The following is an 18,583-nucleotide window of genomic DNA, read 5'->3' on the forward strand; positions in this document are numbered from 1 at the left end:
GAAGCTGTGTACCTTATTCCTATCCCTTCAGCGGTCCCCATGGAAGCTTAACATGCAAGCTTAGTGCATAAAGTTAATAAAAACTTCTACCCCAAACCAAGTAATGCTAAGACCTAAGAAAGCCTTGACTCCAGTCCTTCTCCTATATGTGATATCCATGCTTTTGCCACTGTTGGAAACCAGGGCAGTCTGTGACCAGTGCCTTAAAGTTCATCTAGTTGGCATCCTCTATGAAGTCAAATTTCTTTTCCAATACTGGTGCAGTCTAAGGCCTGTTCTCGCAGAATCTTCCCTTACCAGCTCTTGATGGAGCCAGAGCGAGTGCAGCCAGGGAAAGCAAGGTAGGAAACCACAGCACTTGAATATATCTTTTCCTGGGTGAAAATGACCAGGGACTTATTCTCTTTCAGCTTCTCTGCGCTAAATTCCATCTCACAGAGGCTCAGAGTGTAGCTGGCAAGTGCTGTGTCTGCCGGGCTCTATTTCTAGTTGTAAGAATTTTCTAAAGTTCTTTTCAGAGAGGGAACTCTGAGGCTGTAAGAGAGGAAGTGACTGAGGTCACCAGGGAGTCAGTTGGCAGAGCCAGAAATAGACACCAGGTCTCACTCTCAGTTCAGACAAGGCAGCATGTTCTGCTTTGATGCTGAGAGAGAGAGAGAGAGAGAGAGAGAGAGAGAGAGAGAAGAGTCAACAGACCCCATACTTGTGAAATGGAAGCAAGAGAACTGTGTTCCTAAGAACAGTTCTTTCTGCTCCCCTTGCATGGCAATTCCTGTGCTAACCAGAGGGCTGGCGCCGGCCCAGCCAGGAGAACCCAGACGGGTAGGGCAGCAGCTGCAGCACACATCTTGTGATTTCCCCCAGCGCAGGCTTCGCCTCTTGGTTTCTCCTCGCCCCTGTGCTGACTGTGGGAAAATTCTGCGCAGAACAGGGTGGGAGTTGGCCGCAACGCGTCTCTCCCCACTCCCAGGACAGCAGCAGGCAGAAGTCTGCGGTAGGCACAGCTCTAATGCGGCTCCCAGAGCACTCTGGGAAGGCAGTGAGCAGGTGAAACCCACTCTGCACTTGTCTCAAACTCAGCTCTCCATGCCCAGCTCCGGGCCTGGGAGAACAGGGCAGGTGTGGGTGCTCTGCTCCAGCCTCAGCCGATGAGCCGCTTTCCTTGGTTTCTTCCGTTTGAGAAACTTTTCTTCCCTGGGGCGGGGCAGGGCTGCTTGCTACTCCACACACGGCCCGCTCCCCATGGCAGGAGAGTGCGCACGGGCCACACACAGCCCTTTCTGATGGCCTGTCTTTCCCAGAAATAAGAGGTTACGGAGAAAACACAAATGGAATCTAAGTCTGGTAAGATTTGCAGAACCTCAAAGTTTCGCTGGGTCAGGGACAGAGTAAAAATAGTTGGTCAGGATGAATCCTGGCCAGGAAAATGGGCACAGTGGAGGACAGGAAAATGCCTTGTAAAATTTCACTTTTTCCAGCTTCCTGTTTGGTTTCACCATTTTTCTCTGAATCATTTGTTTCTCCCACAGCTCTTGGGAGGAGTGGTGACCCAGGACATCGCGGAGGGGGAACTTCTCAATGGGTCCAGGATAAGAGGCATAGTAAAAATAGACACCCAGAGTGGGTGGTCAGCCTGCCGGGTCGCCAGCCATGTTCCCGTGAAGCAGGAACCGACCCCCGACACAGACCCGGCCATGGAGCCTGCAAGGCAGACGCCAGGGGCCCCAAAGAGGAACAACCAAAGGTCACCCCTTCTACTGACGGCCCCACCTCCATGCTGCGGCATTCCCGGCGGCTCTGCCAGGAACCGGGTGGTTCTGGACACTTCTTGCTCATTTTCCGGGGGCTGATCCTGCCCTGTGGTCCCCAGCTTCCCCATTTGTCCATCTGGTCCTGTCATGTTCCTGGGTCACAGAGACAACGAGGGTAGACAGGAGCAGCTGTTCATGTGTGTCGTGGTCTGATGGTTCTGTGAGGCAGCTGTGGAGGCCAGCAGCGGTGGGGGGTGAGGTGTGGGGAGGGGTCCACTCCTGGGACAGTTAGGCCAGGTCCTCGGGTTCACGTTGGGGGGACGCCCCCTCAGGCTGCCTGCGCACAAAGCTGGGTCTCTTTGTCTCTTTTCTAACAGGGAAGGAGGAGTGCAGAGTGGCGGCCAAGGTCAGAAGTTAGTTCTGGGATCCAGAAAGTCCAAGGTAGGGCCCTCGGAGCCTCTCATCCCCACCTCACGGGGCGGGACTCCCTCTTCTCCCGAGGGTCCCTCCCTCTCATGCCTGCGACTCTGCAAAAGGCACATCCCGGATGCGCCACTCGGGGGCCTCTGAAGGTGCACGGGAGATGCCGGTGATGGGAAGCATGCACGCATTCCGAGAAGGCTTCTGGTTTCCTAGCTCCATGTGTCCATGAGCTTTTGGAAACCCCGGGCACACAAGACCGAGTGAGGCTCTGTTTCACAAATTCTCTTGGGTATCCGCCGGCCTGTTGGGTGCCATCCCAAATTGCTGGCAGTGAGACTCACTGGGGTGAGGCACCAGCCCTGCTCCAACAAACACTGTCAGAAGGGGAGGGACTGAGAGCTGAAGCAAAGATCCGTGCCCATCTTTGAGTGAAACCTGTGTAGAGTCCCCCGAGCTACCCATTCTAGAGCATGCGCAATGACTTTCTTAAGAGAGAAGTGACTAGCGAGGTTTGTGTGGATGGGAAAGGAGGCACCCCTAGGAGCTCGGAGAAGAGAATGCCTGAGCGTCTGGCTCCCTCCCTGGCACACCTCAGGGGGGAGACAACAGGGCACGGGCCTGAGCCCTCGCCAGGTGTGCCTCTGGGAGCCCTCATCCAGCGAGCATGGGCCCCTGCACAGCTTTGCCCCAGTGTGGACCCCACAGCCAGTGTGTGCTCGTCACAGGGACATGTGCAGGACAGAGGGGAGGGGACGCCTGTGCTGACCACAGGGACATGTGCAGGACAGAGGGGAGGGGACGCCTGTGCTGACCACAGGGACATGTGCAGGACAGAGGGGAGGGGACACCTGTGCTGGCCACAGGGACATGTGCAGGACAGAGGGGAGGGGATGCCTGTGCTGGCCACAGGGACATGTGCAGGACAGAGGGGAGGGTACACCTGTGCTGGCCACAGGGACATGTGCAGGACAGAGGGGTGGGGACACCTGTGCTAGCCACAGGGACATGTGCAGGACAGAGGGGAGGGAACACCTGTGCTGGCCACAGGGACATGTGCAGGACAGAGGGGAGGGGACGCCTGTGCTGGCCACAGGGACATGTGCAGGACAAGGGGAGGGGACGCCTGTGCTGGCCACAGGGACATGTGCAGGACAGAGGGGAGGGGACGCCTGTGCTGGCCACAGGGACATGTGCAGGACAAGGGGAGGGGACGCCTGTGCTGGCCACAGGGACATGTGCGGCTCAGAGAGGAGAGGATGCCTTCACTGAGCACAGGGACATGTGCAGGACAGAGGGGAGGGGACGCCTGTGCTGACCACAGGGACATGTGCGGCTCAGAGAGGAGAGGATGCCTTCACTGAGCACAGGGACATGTGCAGGCCACAGAGGACAGACACCCTCCATCTGTCACCAGGGGAGGAGTCTCAAATCCGGCACTGTGGAACGTCTCTGCAGACTGGGCATTGTCACGTGCAGGATGGACGCAGCATCATGTGCAGCCCCGGTGACGTCAGACCTCAATAAGTCTTCACTTAGCCTCTGATTTGTGGTGAAGCCCTCGGCGTTCTTGGGGCTGTCAGTTCCCGCACCTCCCCCTCGCTGCAGCGTTCATGACCCTGGATGGCTTTCGGCTTCACGTCGTCCGCCCACTTCACTGAACACTGCAGCCCCTGGGTGAGGAGAGCAAGGCCAGCATCTTTTAGGCTTGGAGCCTGGCCCAAGGTCTGGCCCGAGAATCCAAGTGAGGGTGGATGATGAAGAAACGATGGAGAGAGCAAACACTCAGGATGGAAAGCTGGGAAGAAAGGGAGGAAGGGACTGGCAGGGACGAGAGGGAGAGAGGAAGGAAGGGCTTGGGAGCAGGTGCGACGTGCTCGGGGAGCAGGCGCCGTGCACCCAGGGCGCACTGCAGCGCAGGTGTGTGCCATCTCCCAGCCCAAACCACCCATCCCCACGGAGCCGCCGCGTGGCCTCCCCCGCGGAGCTGGGAGTCTGTTAAGGGCCAAAGCTCCCCCGTGGAGGCTGCCCTGGCATCCTTGCTCCCCCATGGGCCCCGCCTTCTCAGGCACCAACACCCACCTCTAGCGCGGGCTCCCGCAGCAGCCAGGGACGCCGCTGCTCCCAGCCCTTTGCCTTTGCCAGTGACACCATGGGCGTGAATGTGCTTGGCCAACGTGAGCCCCAGGCGCCTGACCCTCTCTGTGGGCATCGCAGACCTGCCCTGACATCCTGTACAAGCCGTGGGTCCCTTCCCCAGGAAAGTGTGTGTGTGTGTGAGTGTGTGGGGCATGAGTGTGAGTGTACATGAGTGTGTGTCTGAGTGTGTGCCATCAGTGCACAGAATCACACGCTGTCGGGGCAGTTTCCGGGGTCCTTGGCCCTGAGAGCTCTCCTCTGGCACCCGTAACCACATGGCCAGACTCAGACCCCAGAGTGCACAAATGGAGCCAGTGTGAGTCTCTGGGAAGAAAGGGGGTTATGGGGGGAGATGGGGGAGGCGGGCACCCTGCTCCCATGCTCTGGGCTCTCACACACCCTGCCCCAGTGCACACGCACGCACACACACTCACAGACACAGACACACACACATACTCGCACTCATGTAAACACACATACTCAGACACACACATGCACTCACACTCATGTACAGACTCTCAGACACACACATGCTCACATACACTCCCACTCGTGTCCACACACACACTCACACTCATGTCCACATACTCACATTCACATTCATGTCCACACACACTCACACAGACACACACTCACAGAGACATACATACTCATGTACACTCACACTCATGTGCACACACTCACGTGTACACATACAGACACACACATGTTCACACATTCCCACTCATGTACACATACACACACATACTCAGACACACACATACCCACACACACTCACACTCATGTACACACACATACACACATACTCACACTCCCACTCATGTACACACAGTCACGTGCACACACATACTTGGACACACACACTCCCACTCATGTACACATACTCGCACACACTCAGGTCCACACACAGATGCAGACACACTCTGGATGGATGCGCTGGAATGTGAAAGTCCCTGGGAAGTGAGTCGATGGACCGGCGCCGGTCTCCTTGCTGCCCAGGGGTCAACAGCTGCGTGTGCTGGGTCCTCTCCCAGCAGTCCCTAGGTCCCGCTTCAGCTGCCCTCCGTGGTTGGCTGACATCACTGCCCCAGGTGGGCTTCTCCCTGCCTGTCAGCTGCTTCCCTCTGCACCCCAGGACCACCTCAGGGGCACTGCGACTGCTTCTGCAGAAGCCGGCTCAGGCGGAGGCCGTCAGAGACCGGAACACTCAGAGGAGGTGCTGAACGGGCTTTGGGAACCAGGTGGGGGTAGCGATTAAATTCACGAGCCGGCTCCTGAGAAGCATGAACAGGAAACAGGCCAGGATGTGGCCATGCTCAGAACTTTCTGGGGAAGAGAGGGTGTCTGTTGTGAGTGCACCTCGGCGCACCTGGCGATGTGGTTCTGCTAGGAAATGAGGCGTCTCGGTGGTGGTGTGCAAACGTGGCATTCTTTCCATCAGCACCCCAGCGTGTTGAGGAGTTGCAGTGTCCAGATGTCTGCCGCAGAGCTCACTGGCCCGAGCACTCGGGCAGCTCCTGCTGAGGACCCTCCTCTGCGTCAGCCTCAGGAGGTTAAGGGCGGGGAGAGCATCCAAAACAGCCCCTCCAGACTCCTGCCTGCAGCCCCCCGGAAGCTCTTGGGTCAGGCTGTCCCTTCAGTGCCATGGCAGGTGCTTCTCCAAGGCTGGGTGAACTGGTTAGATCTGCAGGGCTGGGCCACACCCACACCCCCTGCAGCACAACTTCTTGGATGGCAGCCAGCAGCCTGCAGGTGACGGGACATGTGCTGCCTTGGGGAGTCAGAGAACCACTCCCTGTGGGCGAAGCCTTGGGGTTCAGAATTGGGGGGACGGGAGCCAAAGCCAGAGGGCAGCCGGTCACCCAGTCTGCCCGTCTGTCTGAATGTCAACACCCCACACCAGCCAGGCTCTCCCGCACCCTGGTGTCACCAACAGACACTGGCATCAGTGGTCAGGAGCCCCAGGAGGGTACGAGGAAAGGGGGAGGGAAAGAAGCAGAAGCAGTCATGGCCCCAGGTCCACGTCAGAATGGATCGGACGCGGCCTCTCTGCACTATCAACGTCGCACTCCAAGGCAGTGTGCTTTTTCAGTCGGTGAACCTGCACTGACCTCATAGCACCCCAAGTGGTAGGTTCAGTTAGGGCTCTCTTGTGGAGCTGGGCACTCTAAGGGCTCGGGAGAACTCGTAATGACACGCGTCCACCGTTGCGTTCTCACTTAGAGTAGCTTCATGGACAGAAAAACCATGGGCTCTGCTGATCCCTCCCTCCAGCCTCTGGCAACCCCCGATGGGACTGTCCCCACAACCTAACGCCATGGAGGGAGGGTCACACACGTGGGACCTTTCAGATTGCTTTCCTGCGCTTAGTGACATACGTTTGGGAGTCATTCATGCGATTTCATGACTTGAAATCTTCTCACTGCTGAAGCTGATTGCTGTCTGGATGGACCCCAGTTGATTTATTCATTCACCCACGGAGAGCATCTTGGTTGTTCCCAAGCTTTGGGGATTATGAATCAAACTGCTGTAAACACCTGAGCACAGGTTCACACGAGGACGTAAGTTCTCAGCTTATCTGGGAAATCTGTGATTGCCGAATCGTACGGTAAAAGTCTTGCGAAGCGGCCGTATGCTCCTCCATTCCCGCCAGCGGCCATGCAGAGTGCACCCTTGCCAGCACTGGGTTCTCTGCGGTTGGATTTTTGTCCTTGTGGTAGGAAGGCCACGTGCTGTGGCCACTGTGTGTCTTCTCGGTGAGACACATGCACTTCCACGCTCTGCATCCCGCTGACGGGTTTCTGAGAGCAGACCGTGACAGTGTTTCTGCAGGAGCTACTGGGATGCTTCGTCGCTGGCTTTCAGCTTGGATTGATTTGCTCCAAAACCAAAATTAAATCTGTATTTTATTTTATTTTTTTTAAGATTTATTTATTTTTTTATTTGACAGGCAGAGTTACAGACAGTGAGAGGGAGAGACAGAGAGAAAGGTCTTCCTTCTATTGGTTCACTCCCCAATGGCCGCTACAGCCGGAGCTATGCCGATCCGAAGCCAGGAGCCAGGTGCTTCTCCTGGTCTCCCATGGGGTGCAGGGCCCAAGCACTTGGGCCATCCTCCACTGCACTCCCGGGCCACAGCAGAGAGCTGGACTGGAAGAGGGGCAACCGGGACTAGAACCCGGTGCCCATATGGGATTCCAGCGCTGAAGGCGAAGGATTAGCCAAGTGAGCCACGGCGCCGGCCCTTAAATCTGTATTTTATAAAACTAAAAACAAATGAACGCGAGTGTTTAACGTGTCACTAATCACCTCATCGGCTACCACCCTCATAGCTGGCAATTGGTATTAAATTGACCAATGTGTCATTTTTAGAAGCATCCTGAATTCTCTTCTTAAAAAGATTGATTTTATTTCACTGAAAGGCAGCGGAGGGGGAAGAGACCTCCACCTGCTGGTTCCCTCCCCAAGTGGCCCCAGTGGCCAATTCTGGGCCAGGCCAAAGCCAGCAGCCAAGAGCTTCATACAGGTCTCCCATGTGGGTACAGGGGCCCAGACACCTGGGCCACCTCCCACTGCCCTCCCAGGTCACAGCAGAGAGCTGGATCGGAAGCAGAGCAGCCGCAGCTCTGACACGGGGTGGAGTCTATTGCAGGTGGTGCCTTACCTCTTTGCACCACGACACTGCCCCATCCTGAATCCTGAATGATGAGACTAAGTTTTTCTCTCTGATTCTCCATGAAGAAGTAAAGGCTCTGCTTGTAACTCTTTAATTTCTTGATTATAAGGGGACCCAAGCCGTTGGATCCAGATGCAGGGAACAAAATCACCTTTCAAAAGTATCACTTTCCGTGACTAGAACATGGTTTATCTTCCCAACACTGAGACTTCAAATTTCTGTCACACTTTCAAGAAAACACAATCTACTTTCAATATTTTACACTAAAGTTCCATTTTCACCAAACAGATTAAGAGCATGCATTTTTTTTATTTTTATTTTTTGAGAGGCAGAGTGGACATTGAGAGAGAGAGAGACAGAGAGAAAGGTCTTCCTTTGCCTTGGTTCACCCTCCAATGGCTGCCGCGGCCGGCGCACTGCTGCCGGCACACCGCGCTGATCCGAAGGCAGGAGCCAGGTGCTTCTCCTGGTCTCCCATGGGGTGTAGGGCCCAATCACTTGGGCCATCCTCCACTGCACTCCTGGGCCACAGCAGAGAGCTGGCCTGAAAGAGGGGCAACCGGGACAGAATCCGGCGTCCCGACCGAGACTAGAACCCGCTGTGCCGGTGCCGCAAGGTGGAGGATTAGCCTAGTGAGCCGCAGCGCCGGCAAGAGCATACATTTTTAAACAAAAATATGAATACAGATAATTTAACCTGAAATCTCTGGAGGAAAGAAAATATATTTAAATAAACAGTCATGGATTATAAAACAATCCAAAGTTCCTTTTATCAAAAAACCTGATTCCCTAAAAATACATTACAATTACATTAAAATATGATGCCAGAAGCACAAACAACAAAAGACAGAACAGATACACTGAACTTCAAAATTAAAACCTTTGGCAATCAAGGACAATGTCAAGAGAACAAAAAGACAACACATGGAGTGGGAGAAAATACTTGGAAACCACATATCTGACAGGATTCTGGACCCTAGAATGCATAAATACTCCCACATAGTCAAGAGTTATAAAGTATCCAAATTTATAAAGAACACAACTGAAAACATCAATCATTTAAAAAGGGGCAAAGACACCGGGTTCTAGTCCCGGTCGGGGCACCGATCCTATCCCGGTTGCCCCTCTTCCAGGCCAGCTCTCTGCTGTGGCCAGGGAGTGCAGTGGAGGATGGCCCAAGCCCTTGGGCCCTGCACCCCATGGGAGACCAGGATAAACACCTGGCTCCTGCCATCGGATCAGCGCGGTGCGCCGGCCGCAGCGCGCTACTGCGGCGGCCATTGGAGGGTGAACCAACGGCAAAAGGAAGACCTTTCTCTCTGTCTCTCTCTCTCTCTCTCACTGTCCACTCTGCCTGTCAAAAATAAAAAAATTAAAAAAAAAAATAAAATAAAAAAATAAAAAGGGGCAAAGACTTGATGAGCTATTCCCTCAAAGAAGGCATTCAAATGGCCAGCAAGCACGTGAAAACATGCTTAGCGTAGTTAGTAACTAGGGAAATGCAAGCACAAACCACAACAAGATGTCACCCTGTAACCACTACGATGGCTATCACCAAAAAGTGGAAAATAGTGAGTGCTGGCAAGCAACTGCAGGAATGGGAACACACCACATCACTGGTGGGAGTTAGAGATAATGCAACTGCTGTGGGAAGTTGGGAAATCCCTCAACTAGTTAAATATAGAATCATTATGGGAGCCAACAATCCACTCCTAGGTACACAGCAAAGATTCCAAAACAGGTGTTCACACAAGAACTTGCTCGTAAATGTTTCTGACAGTCCCAGTCACCATAGCCAGAGGTAGAAAATACCTAATGCTCATCACTAGATGAATGGATTTAAAAATATTCATGATGGGGCTGGTGCTGTGGTGTAGTGGGCTAAGTCTCCACCTGCAGTGCAGGCTTCCCACATGGTCGCCAGTTCTACTCTCTGGCTGCTCCTCTTCCAATCCAGCTCTCTGCTTATGGCCTGGGCAAGCAGTAGAAGACTGTCCAAGTGCTTGGGCTCCTGCACCCACGTGGGAGACCCTGAAAAAGCTTCTGGCTCCTGGCTTCGGATGGGCCCAGCTCCGGCCGTTGCAGCCATTTGGGGAGTGAACCAGCAGATAGAAGACCTTTCTCTCTGTCTCTCCCTCTCTCTGTCTGTAGATCTACCTCTCAAATAAATAAATAAAATCTTTTAAAAAATCCATGATCCATCCATACAGGGGGAATTGTTCAGCTATAAAAAGGAGTGAAACACTGGTACATGCAACAAGGTGGATGAACCTCAAAACTCACCGAGAAGGAAGAGAAGGCCACATAGTGTATGATTCCATTTGCATGAATGTCTGGAATAGACAAATGCATAAATGGGCAGCATGTTAGTAATTTGCAGGGGTTTGGGGGCAGGGGATGAATGCAGGGACGGTTCAGCAGGCATTGGGTTCTTGAGGGCTGATGGAGTTCTGGGAGTAGACAAGGCCAGTGGCTACACTGTGAATGAAGTTAATGCCACTGAACTCTACACTTGAGAACAGTTATGATGGTGAGATTTATGTTATGTGTATTATATCACAAATGCCTCAAAATCATTATTTAAGACTTTTTTTACTGGTCAATTTTGTCTAGGAAACTGGTGCTTCTATTGCATAAAAGAACGATGTTTCTATGTGTTAAGCTTTTGCTCTGGTTAGGCTTATTCTTGCTCATCTTCATTTCATGTTCTTAAGAAGTATTTAATTGAGTGTGTTGTTTGAAACATGTGCCACTCTTCATTTTTTTTTTCATATTCCCCCTTAATTGAGCCTTGATGAGTGTGTGTTACACGTTGGGGTTCTAGACAGGAGATGGATTTAGTATGAATGCTTTTGTAGAAGTATTTAGGTCTGAGCCGGCGCCGCGGCTCACTAGGCTAATCCTCCGCCTTGCGGCGCCGGCACACCGGGTTCTAGTCCTGGTCGGGGCACCGATCCTGTCCCGGTTGCCCCTCTTCCGGGCCAGCTCTCTGCTGTGGCCAGGGAGTGCAGTGGAGGATGGCCCAAGTGATTGGGCCCTACACCCCATGGGAGACCAGGAGAAGCACCTGGCTCCTGCCATCGGATCAGCGCGGTGCGCGGGCCACAGCGCGCCTACCGCAACGGCCGCAGCGCGCCTACCGCGGCGGCCATGGGAGGGTGAACCAAAGGCAAAAGGAAGACCTTTCTCTCTGTCTCTCTCTCACTGTCCACTCTGCCTGTCAAAAAAAAAAATTTTTTTAAAAAGAAGTATTTAGGTCTGAATTGTGTTTAATACTTTCAAAAATCCCAATCTTTCACTTTCCTGGTGAAATTAATCACTAGGCTCTCAAAGTATGTGCATCCAACACTCTGGAACTCAATTTCTTAGAGTTAAATTAATTTTCAAAACACTCCCTTGGAGAATGAATCAATTCTTAACTGATAGTTTCCAACATAATTTTGACCCAACTTAGCTTCTTGTTAATGCTTTTTTTAATATTCTGTGAAACCAGTTGACAACGTTTTTAATTGCACATAGCTTTATTGATGATATTAAGTATCACTGGGATGGTCAAGGTCAGCTGTCATCTTGTCTGGGCTCTTAGATGCCCAGACAGGTGGTAAGTCCCGGCTTCCAGGTGTTTCCAGAAGGGATCAGTAGAGAAGAGCATCCTCACCAACAGGCTGCATGTCCTCCCACCCGTCAGGGGCCTCAAAGAACAAAGGCTCAAGAAGGGGGAAGCCTCCCCTTCTCCCTCCCCTCCCCTTGCTGACCGGGGGCATCCACCTTCTCCTGGTGTGGGATGATGGAGCTCTGGGTTGACGGTCTTGGAACTTGGACTAAACGACATGGACACATTTCCTTGCCTCCAGCGGTAGTGAGCACGCCGTGGGATTTCTCAGCCCTGGTAATCATGTGAGCCAATTCCCATAAGTAATCTCTCTCTGTAGATCTCTCCGTATCCTACGAGTTCTGTTTCTCTATGACTCATATGATTACTAATACGTGGTAATGTAGTACAAGCTAGGGGTATAGAAAGTTATCATAAAGAAAGTACAAATCATTCAAGAACTTCAAATCCACAGATAATGTTAACGGTTTAGTGAAAGCCTTCTGATGCACACGAAATGCTGTAAAATGCTAAAGCTCTCTTACAGTTTGCATTTTCACCCAGCTATGCAAAGGTGATATCTTTACATCTCAGGAAATAGGCGCGTATCACGTACTTTGACACATTAAATATGCATTTACATGAATACATCAAATATTATCTCCCCTCTTGGCAAGTGTTTAGTTTTCTTTCAATTTTTATTTCTAAAAGCCTTATTCTGAACACATGTGTGTACCAACCTGTAACCATTATCTCTTTGCACGCATTCCTTGAAGCTACAGAGTTAACAGTATCAGCCCTGCCACAATCTGAATATTTGTACCGAATCCTCACTTCCCCCCAAACTCTCCAATGAGCCCCAGCAGGAGTCCAGTCTGCATTTCTTAATGACGAGTTTGGGGGTGTGATAAATAAAAAGTCATATCCCACAATTTATTTTGATTTTCAGTTTTTCAACCTCTCATAAAGTTAAGTGTTTTTCTTGTATTCCATGATCTTATGTATTTATTTTGTAAACTGAATAATTAAATCTTCTGCCCATTGTTTACTGCGTTTTTAAAATCAGTCCCGGCTGCTCCGCTTCTGATCCAGCTCCCTGCTAATGCACTCCTGGGAAACAGCAGAAGATGGTCCAAGTACTTGGGCTCCTGCTCCAGTGTGGAAGACCCGGGAAAAACTCCTGGCTTCAGCCCAGCTCTGGCCATTGCGGCCATTTGGGGAGTTAACCAGCGGATGAGAGATATCTTTCTCTCTCTCTTCTCTCTCACTGCCTCTCTGTAACCCTGCCTTTCAAATCAATAAATAGATCTTCTTAAAAACTAATTTGTAAGAGCTTTTGCTTATTGGAAAATATAACCCCCTTTAATGTTCACTCCAAATATTATCTCAAAATATCATTTGCCTGTAATAATGATCTTTCACAAGTCGTTCCATCACTAATACCACCAAATAGACACAAAAATGGAGACGGTTATATAAGGAGACCTGGCGTCCAGCTTCAGCTCTTGGCAAAGGCACTGCCCGGCCAGCCCGCATTGTGCTGTGCAGTCAGGGTGCGGGCACAGGTGGCCGTGCGTGGTTCCCAGCCCTCCCACGCTGACGACTCAACATCCCCTCGGCTGCCCATGGCGCCCTCCTGGAGACACTTTCCTACTATTCAGGGAAAGTTCCAACTTTCACTTTCCATAGGTCCTTACAGTTTCAGCCATGTTTCTCAGATTCTCGCTGCTCCATTTGAGTGTCCCGCAGCTCTTCAGGGTCTTCTCCCGGGCAGCCGACGGCGGAAGGCTGTGGCTGTCACCCTGACTCCGCCGCCCCTCCTGGGTGGCAGCTCAGTGTTTCCAGCAAACACGACGGTCGGCAGAGGTCTCGGGCTCGTCCTGCTAATTTTCCATGTTGCAGGCATTTACATAGGCACTTGGGGAAGTTATGGGTTTTCCCCAAAGCGCTTCCCACTTAGCACAGCTGCCCAGCTCACAGCGGCTCTCAGGATTTCCCCCAGATCAATAGGCTTATTTCAGCCCCATATCAACGCGTCTCTGTCGAGGCTCCCTGGGGCCGTGCAGCCAGCAGTCGGGCCTTCGGCAGGTGTCTCTCCTCTTACTCAGAAGGACTTTCCCAGGAAAACCACAGCACCGTGAGGAACACGAAGGCTCTCGTGCAGGCACTGCGCACTGGCCAGAGGGCCTCCGGCTGCATGCAGCTGGGTGGGGAGTGTGTGGGACTCCTGCTTCCTGCTCACACAGCCCTGGTCCAGTGGCCCAGGGCTGGCCAAAGGAATGGGTCAGTGGAGGTTTCCAGGTGCTGCGGTTAGTGGGTGTGTGTGGGCGGTGGAGGGTGGGCAGGGCAGAATAGGCCCTGAGTTGTGGTAGAATAGGTGGCCCCTGATGCCTGGGGCTTTTGGACACATCCTGCCATAGATGGCAGAGAGGTAGGGTTGACCTGGAGAGGGGACACCAAGAGCCAGCAAAGCTTCTTCTCCTAAGCTGTGCTCAGTCCCACGCCAGCCTCATGGATGGCGTCACCAGGGCCAGCATCTGGTCATGGAATATCAGCTATCAGTCCATAGAGGTCAACCACTGCCCTCTTAGGCATGAAGAACCCAAAACTCGGGCAACTGGACTGCACCACTTGCCCAAGGGTGGAGATAGTCACAGCAGAAACAGGTCTCCTGACCTCCAGCTACCAGACCAAACCACCTGCGGCTAGGGAGGCTCTTCAGCTGCCAAAGCCCTCCCGAGCCCAGAAGGCCGGTCCAGCCCGCCAAAGGGGTGGGAATGGGTCATCGTGGTCAATTTCAAGGGACTGAAAATGGAGCTTGCTCTATCTGGGGTCTCAACAGTCACAGTTCCAGAATCTCTCATCATGGACGTCAGGAAAATGGAATTAGACATGGCCCTGCTGGATGACCAGGGTCCAGCTAAACAAAAGGAGAATGCTCACAGGGCTAAGATGAAAAACACGTCCAAGGAGGACAGAGTCCTCCCCCTGGTGACCTCAGGAAGCCCAGGCAGAGAGCGGCACCCCCAGCTGCTCCTGACCTGCCTCGGTCCTTGGAGCCGGTTGGTCTTTTGTCTGTGGAGAGACAACAGGATGGGGTCTGTAAGTGAAGAAATAAATAGTAAGTCACTCCCCAGGTTTCTGAGCTATGTCTCATATCTGACAATCTTGCACTCCCCGACTTGGCAGTCTGCTTTCACTAATCCATATGCATATAAGGTGTACATTACCCCCATGTCTACGAGATTCTCACTTAGCCAACGACATCTGTCTTTGAACTGTCACGAAATGCTAGAATGATTCTTTTTCTTTTGTGGTGTCAATTCCTCTTTCTGTCATTATTAACCTTGTTAAATACCCTCCCCTCCCTCTGAAAGGCATGAACTGAGTGCTAAGTCTCAAACATACCCCCTTAACACATCAGATGGGGGGAAGCACTCCAGCTCTCTACTTAATCAAACATCTACTTTCACTCCATCAACGAGGAGGAGGCCCTTTTGTACATTTAACAAATTCAAGCAATTTAGCAACTGGTTGAAAGTCTATGTAAAGTACTTCAACAGCATGGGGAATGAAGACACTGGTCTTCTGTCTAAGAATTGGTTAATGGAAGATGTGAAGTCTCAAAACGCGCACAACAGTGGCTTCTTGCAGCGTGCTTAATGCACTGCTGGGAAAACCTTGAGAAGTTTCCCACCACGGGGGGGCGGGGGGATGGGGTGGGGTGACAGTCTTTGCCTTCGCTGTCAGCTCCACTGTGGGAGGCTCCTAAATTTATTATTCCGAGGAACTGATTCTAGTGAAAACCCATCCTGAAAGAAGCAGAGTGGCAAGGAGTGTGGTTCTCCCGCCTTCGGTGCCATTGGTGCCCAGGCCAGGGGCACAGCCAACGCCACGGGCAAGAACCAAGAGGCACTTGTCTACTCAGTCAAGGGGAGCAGCACAAGAAAGCGGACCCATGTGCCTTTCCACCTCGGTCCACTTTCCACACCTTGGCTGAAAGCAAAGCAAACTATTCTGAGAGCCAAGCAGAACCCCTCGGTGGGGCCGCCAAGGTCTCCACTGGCAGAAGACTCCATGCAATGCCATTTCTCTCAAGTAACCAAAGGGCTCAAGGCACCTAGTCAGAGGTCACAGGCCAAGCCTTAGTTGGTAGTCAGCAAGAAGCAGCTGCTTTTCCTTTAATTTCTACTATTTTACAAATGGCGCACACGATTGCATGTGTTTATGGGGTACCAAGTGATGCTTTGACACGTGTGAACAAGTATAGTGCAAAACTCACCAAGACTTGTCCCTTCTTTGTCGTGGAAACATTCAAAGTCCTTCCTTCTAGCTTCTCTGAGATATATAGCACACTATCGTCACCTACAGTCGCCCTGCTGTGCAACGGAACACTGGAAGTTATTTCTCCAGTCTCACTATAACTTAGTTGTAAGTTCTACAACCTAGTACCCACCGACAAACCTCTCCCCAATCCTCCTTCCAACCCTCCCCTCCCCACCCCCTGGTAACCACTGTTAGACTCTCAACTTCCATGGAATCAGCCCTCTGATCCCTGTCTTTCCTTAAAAAATAAAGCTCCTCACTCAGAAGGGTCCATTTCCTCAGGTTCTCATCCATGGCCAAGAACAAGTGCCAGGCCCAGCTTCCCCAAGCAGGAGACCGACGAGGGCGTTTTGCTGATCAGCTCAAAAGCCACGCAAATATAAATCATCACACGGTGCACACACGGCTGCACGGCTGCCCGGGAGCTGGGAGCTCCAGGAACGGAGAGGAAATTCTCACCGGGAGAGCCGGGCAGAGCCTTCGCTGGTGATTACAGAAGCACACTTCTGCCGTGAAGGGGTGACTGCTAAGTGTACGATTATCGACCGCTGCACTTGGACTTGCTCGGAGAACTCCGCTACAGCAGGGCGTCCGGCTCAAACGCCATCAATCATGTGGTGCGGCTCTGAGTCTTACAGGCTTAATGGCATTGGAACCCAAAGGGCCAGATGAACAAAGGCTCTCCACGGGCTGCAGGAGCACGAGGGGGATGGGCCTGAGTTGAGCTTCACCTGCGATAAATAACTCACCAGCAAGGCAGTGTGACCAATTAGTGTGTGTCTACGTGCTGCACTGTGGCCAATGGGGCCAGATCTGTTGGTTCTACCCCACGTTAGTCACTTGCTTGTCATCTGTGGGTGGCACGGCCTGTGTCCCGGCTGCCTCACTGGGCAAATTCTCCTGTCAACTGCAGATCACAACTTTCTTCCTGCTCCCAGCACGCAGGGCCATTCAGTCCAGCCTACTAGAAACACACTGCTTGGCAGAAAAGGCTTGTGAGATACAATCAGAGAAAATAAAGGGATGCTGAAATGAGAAGTCAACCCTTCGGTTTAATTGCAAAACACTGTGTGAGCCAAAGAAAATTGTGAATTTGAGCTCTGAACTGGAAATAAAGTTGCCAGCTTCTGAAATGCGTATCACAGAAAATGAGTTCTTTCTCTTCGTTAGAGAAACAGATCTGCAGGCACAAGAATATTACGAGCAAATAATAAAGGGGATATGTCGCCACCGGGCTGTGTGCAGCTACAAAATACAGGAGACCTTTAAATAATCTTTAAATCTCGATTTAAGAGAAACCCTGGGCTTGGCCTACTAAATTATAATCTGTGTCTTTCCTACAGACAGAAAGAAGCATCAACTCACATAGGATAATTGCCTGATACAACCAGAATAGAACAGGAAAAGCTCGTGGTATGGAAATGGCCAAGGGGAGGGCCGGCGCTGTGGCATAGCGGGTAAAGCCACCACCTGTGACAGTGGCATACCATATAGGCACCAGCTGGAGTCTGGGCTGCTCCACTTTTGATCCAGCTCCCTGCTGATGTGCCTAGGAAAACATCAGAGGATGGCCCAAGTGCTTGGGCCCCTGCACCCACATGGGAGACCTGGAAGAAGCTCCTGGCTCCTGGCTTTGGTCTGGCCCAGTCCGGGCTGTTGCTGTCATTTGGAGAGTGAACTAGTGCATTGGGAGTGCTATCCCTCTGTCTGTTCTTCTTTCTCTAACTCTGCCTTTCAAATAAACAAATAGATCTTAAACAGAAAAGAAATGAGGCACTTGGAAATTATTCTTTGTTCCCCCTTAGAAAGCAGCTTGACAGTGACCGGAAGAAGGCACACGGACGCACAGGGCGGACCAGGTCATCCACAGACCCAAGGAGAGTGATTTGGAGCATCGGGTGCCCTGGGCCCCAGCGCTCACAGACCCTGGGCTGGGGAAAGAGGAGCCCTGGCGTGTGTGTGACGCTGGGGCCACAGCACGGGGGGGCAGGGGAGATGGAGACGCACACGGCCAGCTCCTCACTGTGCTGCTGTCCAGTGCTTCTCCTGAGCCAGCGAAGTCAGAAGGCCCAGCCAGCGCTCCTGCCGCTGCTCTGGTCACTGTTCCAGGCCAGAGGGACAAAACAGCTCCCCCCAGAAAGAAAAACACCACCTCCACATCTCAGCTTTCTTCGTGGTGACATGAAAGCAGTGTCTGAGAGCAGGATGGAGGGTCAGGAGCAGTCTGCGGGAAGCCCGGCGGTCGTGCTGGGAGGCAGGCAGTGAGCGATGAACACCTTACAGCAGGCTGGGGGCACTGAAGGGAGAATATTCTAGAAGAGAGAGCAGTACGTGCAAAGATACGGAGCTGGCCTGGAGTGTTTGAGGGTTAGCAAAGCGGGGCGCAGCGGCCGGAGACAGACCAGCAGCCCTGGGCAGGGGTAGCCGGCCGCCAGGGGCTGGGGAGCCATGAGGAAGGAGCGAGAGTCACGGTCCTCCCGGGAGTGATGCAAAACAGTGCCCGATCCGATCCATCCCCTCACTACGCCCCGACCTTTGTGTGTGTGTGTGTGTGGGGGGCATCAAGAGGAGGTCACGGCCCTTTACAGAGGCTGCAATGTGGTGGAAGGGACTTGCACTGTGCAGCCCTGTGTGGGCAGGGCCAACAGAACTCCTGATCTTATGAACAAGACGGCAAGA

Source organism: Lepus europaeus, chromosome 20 (assembly GCF_033115175.1).
Source record: "Lepus europaeus isolate LE1 chromosome 20, mLepTim1.pri, whole genome shotgun sequence".
NCBI classification, from domain to species: Eukaryota; Metazoa; Chordata; class Mammalia; order Lagomorpha; family Leporidae; genus Lepus; species Lepus europaeus.